The following is a 13,987-nucleotide window of genomic DNA, read 5'->3' as shown; positions in this document are numbered from 1 at the left end:
CATGATTCACTTATTCAGTTGACTTTTCATCCATTTTGTGATTTATGTTGACTTCAGCTTCATCATCAGAATTACTATCAATGTTGAGATTTTCAAACTTTAGGGCTTCAACTTTATTTTAATCAAGGCATTCCAAGCCCGGGAACTTGTCATCATCAAAATTAACATCTGTGCTTTCCATAAATTTTTTTTTGTTCAAGCACATAGACCTTGTAGGCAGTTCTTTCCAATGAATATCCCAGAAAAATTGCCTCAAAAACTTTAGAGTCAAATTTTCCCAGTCAAACTTTAGATGCACATAGACTCTTTTATGGATAAAAACTTAAGGTATTAACTGTTGTATTTGTTACTAGGGTTCGTGAGCTTCGAGGCTCGATTTGACTGCTCTTGTGTCTCGTGACTCGATCTGCCTTAACAAGATGCCTACTTACCTTGCTGGTTGCCAAGGATCAAGTCTAAAAATGTAGTTCTAATTTATGGGGTGAGGCCCCTTATATAGATGTTGGGAGTCCTCGAATTGTACTAGGGTTAGGAGACTTGGTCGACAAGTCTCAGAATTAGAATGGACTTTGGAGTCCTACAATACAGGAAGTTGATTCCTTATCTTATGGTATTTCTCGAAGGCCAGTCTCCAAGGAATTGTGTACTTGTTTGGACTTTATTATCAGCTGATTTATCCCTTATTAATTAATTACAAAATTAATTAATATTCAGGGTTTTGGGCCCTTTCTAATGGGCTTAACTATCATCCCAATTCTGGTATAATTAATGCAATATTAATTATACCATCAGGCTTTATTTTATTCCCTATCATTTGCCCCCGAACTTCTGGGAAATCGTAAAATATTTTGCAGAAGTTAAGTTCATATGTTCCCTTACAGGGAATCTTTTTTGCATAAAGTATGGAGCGACCTACACATTTACAACGATTTTCCTTGTACGCGGATTTAAGGTTGTTTTGGAACCTCCCCATTACTTCCTTTACCTTATCCCTACTATTTAGGAATTTCCTGGAATTTTTCCTTAATTTTCGGGAATCTAATCTAATTTTCAGGAATTTTCTCTAATTTTTAGGAATTTTCTCTAATTTTCAGGAATTTTCCCTTAACTTCTGGGATTTTTCCTTAATTTCCAGAATTTATTCTCAATTTTCAGGATTTTCCGATTTATAGCCTTTTTTGACCAGGATTCTAGTCGTTTGGACAACCTAGATCCTAGTCGAAATTCTGGCCAGCTCCTGGGGCCTGGTCGAACATTTTTGACTAGAATTTACAAGTTGGATTTTGACTAGAATCCTAGCCATTTGATCTACCTGGATTCTGGTCAAAATTCTGTCCAACTCCTGGGGCATGGTTGAACATTTTAACTAGGATTCGTGAGCTAGATTTTAACTAGAATCCTAGTCATCTGAATGACCTGGTTTCCGGTCAAAATATTGATCAATTTTTGGCTTCTAATTGAACTAATATGATCAGGATCCACAATCTTAAATTTGACCTGGATCCTAGTCATTTAGATGATTTGGATTGTGGTCAAATTTTAGGCCATTTCTTGGCTTTTACTCGAACTAATATGACCAGGATCCACGACTTAAAATTTGACCTGGATCCTAGTCATTTGGACGACTTGGATTGTGGTCAAATTTTGGGCCATTTCTTGGCTTCTATTCGAACTAATATGACCAGGATCCATGACCTAAAATTTGACCTGGATCCTAGTCTTTCCATGGGTCTTTAGTCCGGGCCTTTCATTTTTCCAAATCCTATCTAGATTTGGGTCTTGATTTGGGCCTTTCATTTTTCCAAATCCTATTTAGATTTGGGCCTTAAATTGGGCCTTTCATATTTCCAAATCCTATTTAGATTTATATATATATATATATATATATATATTCTATAGAATTCTTCAGAATTCCCAAGAGCATTCTGGAATGTTCCAGCTCTTGGGCCTTTCCTTTGGGCTTCTGTGTTTATGGGCTTTTTTTGCCTCTTCACCTTCTCTCTGTTGCCTATATAAGTAAGTGAGGTGAGGCATTTCACCTCACTTCTCATTTATGGTTTCCTTGACTTCTCCACTTCTCTCTCTAAAAGACCCTAGGTCTTTCTCTCAGAGCTTTCAAAGCCTTCCTTCAATTTTCTTCAGGTTCTTCAAACTCCCAAGTATATTTCTTGTATTCTTCGTGTTTTTCCCAAACTTGTATTTTAATTTCGTGTTTTACATAAATTTTTCTATATATTTATATTTTCCATACTTCATATGCCTCGAACATATGCCCCGAATTATGCCTGAATCTGTTTCATTTGCACTTTCTTAGATGGCAGATAAGAGAATAACTCTTTTGGCCAAAATGAACATGGCCAAAGAGTCAAATGAGTTCCCTATTCGATCAAGGTATTCCTCCTTGATTGATATGATCAACACCCGTGGGGATGAGTACCCTTCTGATGCTTACTTGGGCGTGTTTGATCATATCAGCACGTTCCAAGATGCTACGGAGCTGGAGAAGCTAGTCAATATTTTCAAGATTAAGAAGCCCTATAAGTTGGTCTTCGCAAGCGCCGCGGATAGGGCTTTTCATTGGAAAAAGGATGTTTATGTGTCTATAGAGATACTCTCAGGGCTGGAATGAGGTTCCCTTTTTACCCTTTTATTCCTGTTCTTTTAGCAGATGTTGGGATCAACCCTTGTCAACACCCTCCTAACGTGTGGAGGTTGATACTTTGCTTATTGTCACAATGTGCTAAGCACAATGTGACCCCAATTGTCGATGTGTTATGGAAGATCTTCCAGTTTAAAAATAGCCCTGATAAAAACCCAGGATGGGTTAGCTTGAATCAATGCCCTACAATCCCCCATATAGTCAATGGGAAGTCCATCCCTGATAATAATATGGGGTGGAAAAAGGAGTTTTTGTATTTGGTTTGGGAAGGTGGCGACTGGGGCACACTCTTCCATTCATCCTTCGGGCAAGTGGTATATGGAAGCCCCAATGACATTGTGTTGTCTGAAGAAGAGGCAACAACTTTTAATCTCCTTACTCATGATAATGGGACATCCCACTCCTGGGACCTCATCAAGGAGAAGGTTTTGGTCGAGCGCGGCCTTTCTCCCGTCTCTATGAAAAGTAATTTCCAACCTTTATCTCTTTATCTCTTTTTGCATTTTTAGCTTGGTTCTGTTCTGGTTTCAACTAATTCTTATCTTTTCATGTAGTGGCTGAGAAGATCGTAGACGTGACCAAGCCCAAGGACTTCGAAACCACAAGGATGAAGAGGGATGGGAAAGTCTTCAAGGACCCGTGCCTGGATGATCGTTTCCCCGAATTTCTTCTTCAGATGAAAGAAGAGGATGAGGAAGGCCCCAGCCAACCCCTGCGCACAAAACAGAAGCCAGGGGCCTTCTTTCAACCGACATGGGGAATCCGGGAAAAAGACACAATCGTCGGAAATACGAAGCATGCCAAAGAATGGTCGCTTCAGTCTATTTCCCCTATAGACTACCGGGATTTTTTCCTTCAATAGGACTTAAGAGCCAACGAGCTGTTTGGCGCTCAGGCCATGGTGACGGTAACTTATTTTTCTTTTCATTTTTATTTCATTCCTTTTCTTAACGAAAACTTTATTATTTCTTTCATTTCCTTTCCTTTCAGGCCAACTTCCATTTTCAAGGGGCACTTCATCAAGTTAAAGCTTGGAAGGTGGCGTGTGACGACACCAACAAAAAGCTTGAGGAGGCCAATGAACAAATCGAGAGCCTCAAGGCCCAGCTTGCCTCCTCAACTTCTGACTTGGTGATTGCTCGGGCCAAAATTGTCATTTTGAACGACCAAAAAGAAAAGAATTTCGATGGCTGGATGGACAGTCCGGAGTTCAAGGACTTGATAGAGGAGCACAATGCTCTTACTCACCCCCTGAGCTACAAAGAAGGCTGGGATGCCGTAGTTGGGGCCATTCAGGATGAGTATCCGGAAATGATCGAGGATTCTGCCTTCCCTTGTCCTCTCAAGGTCCCAAGGCTGGGGGGAGTGACATATAGGGTTGTGGATCTTATTCGTGAAGAGGAACGAGTAGTCCCATCTCCTGATCATAGAGCTTCTTCGTCCAAGTCACCAGTCATGGGCCAAGGAAAGAAAAGAAAAGAGCCCGAGTCCAGCTCTGGGGAAGAGGAATCCTCCTCCGAGGAAGAGGCCGAGCCTAATATGAAGAAGGCCAGAGTGGAGGAACCCCCAAAACCAACATCTCCAAAGGTAATTGAGGCGTCTAAGGATAGTTATGAGGAGACTGTTAAGTGGCATTTATGACACTTATTTATGCTCTAATAAGCTTTGAGTTGGTAAAATTTATACTCAAGTTATTTGTGTTTTAACGTGTTTTCAAGTGTTTTTGCAAGCATTAATTTGAGAATCAGGTGAATTAACATTGTTTTGATGCTAATATGGTGTTTAGGATGTGTGGGAATAAAAGCTTGAAAGATTGGCTCGAAGCTGCAAGGAATAAAGAAGAAAAAAATAAAGTTTTTTGGAAGAAGGACGGTGTGCCCATGCTGATGTTGCGTGCGGCCGTGCCAGGGGACAGAAAGTCAGCGCGCCCGCGCTGGTGAAGCACGCGGTCGCGCTGGGTCGGAAGTTAAAAATCCTGATTCTTGTGCAATTTGAATTCTGGACTCCTGGGGTGCATGGACTGATATATATAAACATAACTTAGGTCGTTTTTCAATATAGATAATTCAGATTTTTGAAGACATCAAGGAGGGAGAAGACGACAAGAGATCTTTTGGCACAATTCAACAAAGGCGAAGACAATCTAGTTTATTCTTGTGAATCTTTGTTTTAAGTTGTAATTTGGATGCTTGTTTCTTGTTTGTTTGAACCTATATTCTTGTGTGTACTTTGTTTTATTTATTCGTATAAAGACTATGTTTTCTATATCATGTTTTCATTGGATCCCACGTTGGCGATGAGTTCAATTATGGGCTAATCGTTACCGTGGGGTTCTAGAGGATTTATTTATGGATTTTTTTAGTTAATCTATTTGATGCCTTAGTGTGTGGTGATTGTATTCTATTTATGGTTGTGCTTATTCGTCTTATGAGCGTCGCGAACTTATAAGATAGTATGTTAATTCTTAATGAAGCGAAAGTGAATTTAAGGATTTAAAACTTGCCATGCTAGCATAGGTTCATGTATTGTTATGCATGGTTTGTAGTTAAGTTTACCCATCTTACTTGCCCTATGTAATCAAGATAGATAACTTGTGCGTAAACCGTTATGTTGTCAAATTCTATAGACATATAGGGTCTTAATATAATTGGTGCATATTCAGCTTCCATCTCTTTTGTGGATGTCTGGTAGAATGGTACTCGTGCAATGAAAGTTGGCGTTGATCAATTTCGTGTTGTCTGATTAAAATCATCACCATTGCATGCTAAGGTTGAGAATAATAAAGCTATTGAATGAAGTACTTAATGAAGTTAGAATCCCATTTTTTTCATATATATTAACTCAATCTATTTTATTCTCTTAGTTATAATAGTTAGCGTAATTCTTAGTTATAAACATCCTCACTTTGTTATCGTCTTAGCATTGAATGATAACCATACATTGTTGCTTAGGTGCATAATTTAGATAGTTAACCAATAGAGTCTTTGTGGGATCGAATTTGATTTATATCTTATACTACTTGCGAACTCGTATACTTGCGTGTAATATTAGCACGTGTTTAGCGACTAACAAGTGTTTGGCGCCGCTGCCGGGGACTGCAGTGTTAATTACTAGTTTATGTGCTTTCCATCAGTGGTCGTTAAAGTTCATTGACTCGGACATTGTTACTTATTTGTTTTCTTGTTTTATTTTAGGTGATCTAGCGAGGGTGTATGCATACGCGTTCGCGTACTCGTAAGAGAACACTGGATAAAGCCGAGGAAGAACTTGTGGTAATTCGTAGGGAAGTTTTTGAGGATAAAAAGAAGGTAGAAGAAAAAGAGAAAGTTTAAGAGCCAATTATAGTAGCTATGGGTGATCAAGCAGAGAATCCGAAGGCTTTGATGGACTATTCTAAGCCTAAGATTAATGACATTCAGTCTAGCATCATTAGACCAGCCATCACGGCTAACACTTTTGAGATGAAGTCAAGCACGATCCAGATGATACAGAACTCAGTTCAGTTTCAGGGTGCTCCTACCGAAGACCCCAACATGCATATCAGGGATTTCATTGAGATCTGTGACACTTTCAAGTTTAATGGTGTGACTGAAAATGCTATCAAGCTGCGACTCTTCTCGTTCTCTTTGAGGGACAAAGCTAAGTGTTTGTTACACTCTCTACCGGCAGGGTCTATCACAACTTGGGAAGATCTTCCTCAAAATTTTCTCACTAAATTTTTTCTCATGGCGAAGACTGCAGCAATCAGGAATGCTCTTACCCAGTTCGCGCAATAAATTGGAGAATCTTTTTGTGGGCTTGGGATCGATATAAGGAGATGCTAAGGAAGTGCCCACGCCATGGCATGCCTGATCGGATGATTATCAACTTTTTCTATAATTGATTGGGTCCTAATTCTAGGCATATGCTTGATGCAGCATCAGGAGGAGCCTTGTGGGCTAAGAGCTACGATGAAGCTTATAAACTTATTGAACTGATGGCTGCTAATGAATACCAGAATCCTACCCAGAGGTTGACTCAGGGAAAAGTTACAGGAATTCTGGAGTTGGATGCAGCAACTGCTATCGCTGCCCAACTTAAGGCGTTGACAATGAAGGTGGACACTTTGGCTAATTATGGAGTTAATCAAATCACTAGGGTCTGTGAGCTTTGTGCTGGTGCCCATGAGACTGATCAGTGCGCAATTTCTAATAAATCAGCTCAATTCGTGAGTAACTTCCAGCGATCGCAGCAACCTCTGCCAGCCACCTATCATCGAAACAACCGCAAGCATCCTAATTTCAGTTGGAGCAATGCTCAGAATACGGTTCAACAGCCTTATCAGCAGTATCCAGCTAAGCAGTACAACCCCCCTGGTTTTTAGCAACCGCAGTATGCACCAAAATAACAAATCCAGCTGTAGCAAGCTAATGAAAAATCTGAATTAGAGTTGTTAAAGCTTATGTGTAAGAGCCAAGCTATTTCTATCAAGACCTTGGAAAATCAAATTGGGAAAATTGCCAATGCCTTGCTAAATCATCAACCTGGGTCACTACCTAGTGACACTGAAGTGCCAGGGAAGAAGGAAGCTAAAGAGTAGGTAAATGCAATCACTTTGAAGTCTGGAAGGGTTGTTAATCCTGAACAAACTCAAGAGTTGATCGAAAAAGCTGGAGCTGAGAAAGAAGTAGAGCAGCAGGATGAAGAAGTGGAACCAAGGAAGACTACTGTTGAGCACACTCTTCCTGAGGGTAATACAGGGGAGAAACAGATCTATCCTCCACCGCCTTTTCCTAATACGCTGCAGAAGAAAAAGCTGGACAAGCAATTTGAGAAGTTTCTGGAGGTGTTCAAGAAACTTCATATCAACATACCTTTCGCTGAGGCTCTTGAGCAGATGCCTACTTCTGCAAAGTTTATGAAAGGTATTCTCTCTCGGAAGGTGAAGTTAGATGATTTAGAGACTATCGCTCTCACGGAGAAATGCAGCGCTGTGCTGCAGCAGAAGTTGCCTCCGAAGCTTAAGGATCCAGGAAGCTTTACTATTCTATGTACTATTGGGAAAGTGTCTTTTGAAAGATGCTTATATGACTTGGGAGCTAGCATTAATATGATGCCTTTGTCAATCTTCAAGCAATTTGACTTACCTGATCCCAAACTAACTTACATGACCTTGTAATTGGTCGACCGTTCTATTACATATCCGAGAGGTATTGTGAAGGATGTCTTGGTGAAGGTGGATAAACTCATCTTCCCTGCTGATTTCGTCATTCTTGATTTCAAGGAGGATAAGAAGATCCCCATAATCTTGAGAAGGCCTTTCTTAGCAACTGGTCGAACCTTGATTGATGTACAGAAGGGTGAGCTTACAATGCGAGTGTTGGATCCGGATGTAACTTTTGAAAGGAATATGTCCTAAGTCCAATCATGTATTAGGATTTAGGAATAACTTCCTGTGTAATCTGTTTTGATTTCATTGATATTAATAAAAGACTTGTTTTGTTTTTATTACAGGCTTTATCTATTTAAGTGTTTAAATGAGATATACCATAGTTTAGAGTAAAGCTTTTTATGGATTATGATGAGATCATAATAGTGAGACCTAAAAGATGATAACTCTAAACTTAAATAGTTCCTGGTCATAGGATTACTAACTGGTAATTAATAATCCGCAAAGATCGGTACATACTATGCTTGCTTCATTATGAAGGATGTCTGTTCTCATAGACATTTGTGTGGTGACACTATAGCTAGTATGTAGGTGCTTATTATAGAATAAGTTCACTGAACATGACTCGCCCAGCTGAACAACTGATGGAGTTCACTCACGTGTCAGCAGTTGTTCACATAGTGATAGTTGTACAAGTATTCTTAGACTTGAGGTCATCATAGTCATCTTGTGTACACTGAACTATGCTTTGGTTTAGTTCTTAGTCTCCAGGGACAATTATTAGGGCTCTACTGGGTATAGGAATTTGTACACGAAGATAGTGTATGATCAATAAAGGATCTACCCTTTCCAGTGAAGGAAGCGAATGTTCAAGGCTGATCCACTTATGCTAGTTCAGGAATCTCTGGCCAGAGTGAATGAAATTAGAAAGGAGTTTCTAATTTGCATAGAACTAAGCATAGTAAATGGTAAGCAAGTGATTGAATTACATAGGCTTGACACGAGATCCATGCCTTGTATTTGATCGGGACATTGTAGGGTAGAAGGAGTTTATTGTACGGTAACTATTCACTGAATCGGTTCTTGGTATTCTAAGCAATGAATTCATATTATCCGGATAGTCACGATATGCTGAGAAGTATCCCTCGCGATGTAGAATAAATGTGATTAATTAATTAATCATATTTAATAAATTAGAGAATTTATATAAATAATGATAAAATAGTTTTAATATTATTTATTTCTACTACCGGCTTAATATTGAACCTACAGGGTCACACCATAAAAAGAGAATGATTTAATGGTGGAGGAAATAATTAATAATGGCTAATAATTATTTATTTAAGAAATAAATAATTAATTGGAAAATTTAATAATTGATTAAATGAGATTTAATTGATTATAAATTAATTAAGAAAAGTTCTTAATATTATTAATTAAGAATTTAATTTTTGGAAATTAAATCAAGAGAGAGAATTATTTCTAAAGTGTTTAGAAAAAGGATTAATAATTAAAAGGTGTTTTAATTATTAATGAGAATAATAAATGGGATAATAATAATAATATTTATGGGAAAATTTCAGCTGAAAATGTTGCCTATAAATACACTATTATAGACCCTATTTTTATTCGAACCCCAAAACCCAAAAAGTTTGGAAAACCCAATTCTCTCCACCTCCTTCCTCCTCGTTAACATCGTTTTCTTGGTGGATACCGGTGGAGTGCTTCACACTTGAGGAGCAACTGCTAAGGATCTCTGATCGTTGTCTCCGAATTATTTTAAAGGTTAGATTCGATCCCTATGTTTTTACCACGATTTATATGCTTTTATTTGGATTTTATATGTGCGAAAGTGTTTTGCCATGCCTCCGCTGCGATTAAAACCCAACAACTTTCAATGTGTTTAATGCTATGAAATTTCCTACTGATAATGAGGAGTGCTTAAAAGTCGAGTTGGTCAATTCGGTGGTCACATCGGAACTTGATCAATTGCTAAGGTCTGATGCCTTAGAAAAAGCCCTGTTGGGAAATTCAGATAGCAAAGATGATGAAGGTGATGAGCAATTGCAATATTTGAATGCTTCTCCCTAGAAAAGGAAGATTGATATGCCTTTTGAATCTCTTGGAATGGAGGAATTGAACAAAACTCCTAAATGCCTCAAACCTTCTATTGAGGAAGCTCTTACTCTTGAGCTTAAGCCTTTACTTGAACATTTGAGGTATGCTTTTTTAGCTGATGCATCTACTTTGCCTGTTATTATTGCATCTGATCTTTCAGGTAGCGATGAGGAAAAGCTTTTAAGAATTCTGAGAGAGTTTAAATTGGCAATTGGATGGACTATAACAGATATCAAGGGAATCAGCCCTTCTTACTGTATGTATAAAATTCTGCTAGAAGAAGGTAGCAAGCCTACAGTCGAGCAGCAAAGAAGACTTAATCCAATAATGAAGGAAGTAGTGAAGAAGGAAATTCTAAGTGGCTAGATGCAGGGATCATCTACCCTATCTCTGATAGTTCATGGGTAAGCCCGGTTCAATGTGTGCCAAAGAAAGGTGGTATCAATGTGGTAGCAAAAGAGAATAATGAGCTTATCCCTACACGAACAGTCACGGGGTGGAGAGTTTTTATGGACTACAGGAAGTTGAACAAGGCCACTAGGAAGGACCATTTTCCATTGCCTTTCATTGATCAGATGTTTGACAAGTTGGCTGGTCATGAATATTACTGTCTTCTGGACGGCTATTCAGGTTACAATCAGATTTGTATCGCTCCTGAAGATTAGGAGAATACTACCTTCACTTGTCCATTTGGTACTTTCGCCTTTAGACGAGTTTCTTTTGGTCTGTGTGGTGCACCAGCCACTTTTCAGAGATGTATGTGGCCATCTTTTCTGACATGATTGGCCAGAATATGGAAGTGTTCATGGATGATTTCTCGGTCTTTGGCGATTCTTTTGATGAATGCTTTCAAAACCTTGGACACGTCCTCAAGAGGTGCGTTGAGACCAATCCGGTTCTCAATTGGGAGAAATGTCACTTTATGGTGCGTCAGGGCATCATTCTTGGGCACAAATTTTCTAGTAAGGGTCTTGAGGTGGATAAGGCCAAGGTAGGGGTCATTGAGAATCTTACCCCACCTATTTCTGGCAAGGGAATTCGCAGTTTTCTTGGTCACACGGGTTTCTACAGGTGTTTCATCAAAGACTTCTCAAAAATTTCAAAGCCATTGTGCAGTTTATTAGAGAAAGATGTTCCTTTTAAATTTGATGACGAGTGTCTTGCAGCTTTTGAGATATTGTAGAAGAGTATAATTACGGCACCGGTCATAACTGCACCCGATTGGAATGAACATTTTGAGATGATGTGTGATGCAAGTGATTATGCAGTTGGAGCATTTCTTGGGCAGAGGAAGAACAACATTTTTTATGTGGTCTACTATGCTAGTAAGACCCTCAACGGTTCTCAACTGAATTACACTACTACGGAGAAAGAGCTTTTAGCTATTGTCTATGGTTTTGAGAAATTTCGATCTTATCTACTTGGGACTAAGGTGATAGTTTTATACGGATCACGCAGCCATTCGATATCTTGTCTCGAAGAAGGACTCTTAGCCTAAATTAATTCGATGGGTTCTTTTGCTCCAAGAATTTGAACTAGAGATCAAGGACAGAAAAGGAACTGAAAATCAAGTTGCTGATCATCAAGGAAGGATATTTTAGAGAAAGTAGTATGTCCATCAAGGAAGGATTGGTCTTTGAAGCTTGATGAAGCTATTTGGGCATATAGAACAGCATATAAGACTCCATTGGGAATATCGCCGTTTCAATTGGTCTATGGCAAGGGGTGTCATTTGCCCTTGGAGCTCGAGCATAAAGCATACTAGGCCTTGAAGAAATTGAATCTGGACTTGGATGCAGCTGGAAAGAAAAGGATGCTTCAATTGAATGAACTTGACGAATTTCGACTTAAAGCTTATGAGAACAATAAAATGTACAAGGAGAAAGTCAAGAGGTGGCACGATTGGGGTCTAGTGCTCAAGAAATTTGTGCCAGGGCAACAAATGCTTTTATTTAACTCTCGTCTCCATCTTTTTCCTGGAAAGTTGAAGTCAAGTTGGTCAGGTCCTTTTATTGTCAAAACTGTGTTTCCACATGGAGCGGTGGAAATTTTTGAGAATGATCCGGGCCAAACATTCAAGGTAAATGGTCAATGGTTGAAGCATTATTTTGGTGATATGACAAACCGCGAGGTGGTTAGTGCCGTTTTATTGTCCACTTGATCTCGAGATTCTACGTCAAGCTAGCTACGTAAAAGAAGCGCTTCTTGGGAGGCAACCCAAGTATGTTGTACATTAGTATGTAGAGGGAGCGAGAAGAAAGGAAAAAATCACAAAAAAAATCAGAAAAAGAAAAAATTTCAGGGCCAACTACAGAAGCTGGGCGCGCCCGCGCTAACCAAATGCGCGGCCGCGCCATTTTTCCAGTAGCCACGCGCGCCCGCGCTGTTCTAGCACGCGACCGCCCCGGTTTTTCAGAAGTTAAGCGCGGCCGCGCCAGTTTTTCAGAAGTTAAGCGCGGCCGCGCCGTCTCAGCGCGCGGCTGCGCCGGTCCCTGTTCGAAAAAAAATAAATACAGTAGTTTTATTAGAGAAAATCAGGATTTTAATTCCAAAATCAATTTTAACCCTATTTTTACTTTACCACATCCCATAATTCCCTCTCCTAATCAATTCTATTTTTCCCACGATTCCCATAATCAATCCCATTTCTATTCCTTATCAAATTCACACCCCTCCACCTATAAATACATACACTTACATACATCTTCTCCACCAATTCACAAACTCTCAAACACATATTCTCTCTAAACACTTAAGCTTTTACTCACTTTTATTCAATCCTGATGGCACCCAAAAGATAGAGAACTCAAGTTGGAAGCAGCGCCACCGATTATTCTACTGCGAGTGGTATGAGGCCCAGGTTTTCTACTCATAAGGCTGAGGAGGAGTACACGAGGCTTCTCGTGAAGCCTATTGCTAAGGAGAGAGGTTTTCCGCCCTCTGGGAGTGATGGTAAGTTGTTGGAGATGATCTTGGAGATGGGATGGGTTCTTTTTTGTGAGCCTCCTGCGGCTGTACCCAAGAGTGTTGTGCGGGAGTTCTACCCTAACGCCAAGGAGGAGAAGAATGGTTTTACGGTGGTGAGAGGGAGGACTGTTGAGTATAGTGCTGAGGCTATAAGGACAGTGATTGAGCAACCTGCAAGGAAGGTGGGGCAAGTTACCTGGAATGATAAGACTCTAGAGGACTTTGATCTGGATCTCATTATTGATACTCTGTACCGGCCCGACACACACTGGAAGATCAAGAGGGGCACAACCGCCGAGTATTTTATGTTTCCGGCGTTTGGTATAAACAGGTTTGCCCGTGCCTGGAACGCTTTTATATGTGCTAATATCATGCCATCTTCGCATGTGCATGAGGTTACTATTGAGCGTGCAAGGCTGTTATGTGGAATTTTGCAGGGAGATTACATTGATTCGGGGATGGTTATCTACCAGGGTATTTTGAGGTTTTTTAGGGGAAGCACTACAGGGTCTATTCCGTATACGTCTGTGGTGATGAAGTTGTGTGTGGCAGTTAGTGTGCATTGGCCCGTACATGAGCAGTTACAGATTCGGAGTGCTCCAATCGATAACACTTCTTTGGCTACGATGCATGAATGGAATGGAGGCATGCCCGATTTGAAGGGGCTTGGATATTCTTTTGACCACCTACCTGGTGGGAGGCCAGCTACTGGTCAGGCGAGCAAGACTGCATGGAAATCTCAGTTAGGAGATAAAGGGGGACCATTGTAGCAGCAGCAGTAGGAGCAGATATGGGAGCAGGTTTGAATTCGACGCAGTATAGGCATCTTACATGGAGGATGGATGTGATACACGACATCCACAGTCAGTTTGCACGCGATCTCACCCAGGCACTTGGGACTGCATTTAGAGCTACGGGAGTTGGCATCCAGTGGCCAGTCCTTGGTGAGGATTCCGTGTATCTACCTCCGGACACACCTGACACTCCACCCGTTGAGGATGATGATTCTGAATCTGAGTAGGTATGCCTGATTCCTTACTATTACCTTCACCGAGGACAGTGAATAATATAGGTTTGGGGGTAGTAGTTGAAGG

The sequence above is a fragment of the Apium graveolens genome, chromosome 2 (genome assembly GCF_009905375.1).
Source record: "Apium graveolens cultivar Ventura chromosome 2, ASM990537v1, whole genome shotgun sequence".
Taxonomy (NCBI): domain Eukaryota; kingdom Viridiplantae; phylum Streptophyta; class Magnoliopsida; order Apiales; family Apiaceae; genus Apium; species Apium graveolens.
The sequence above is the reverse complement of the archived record's forward strand: the minus strand, read 5'-3'. Positions refer to the sequence as shown.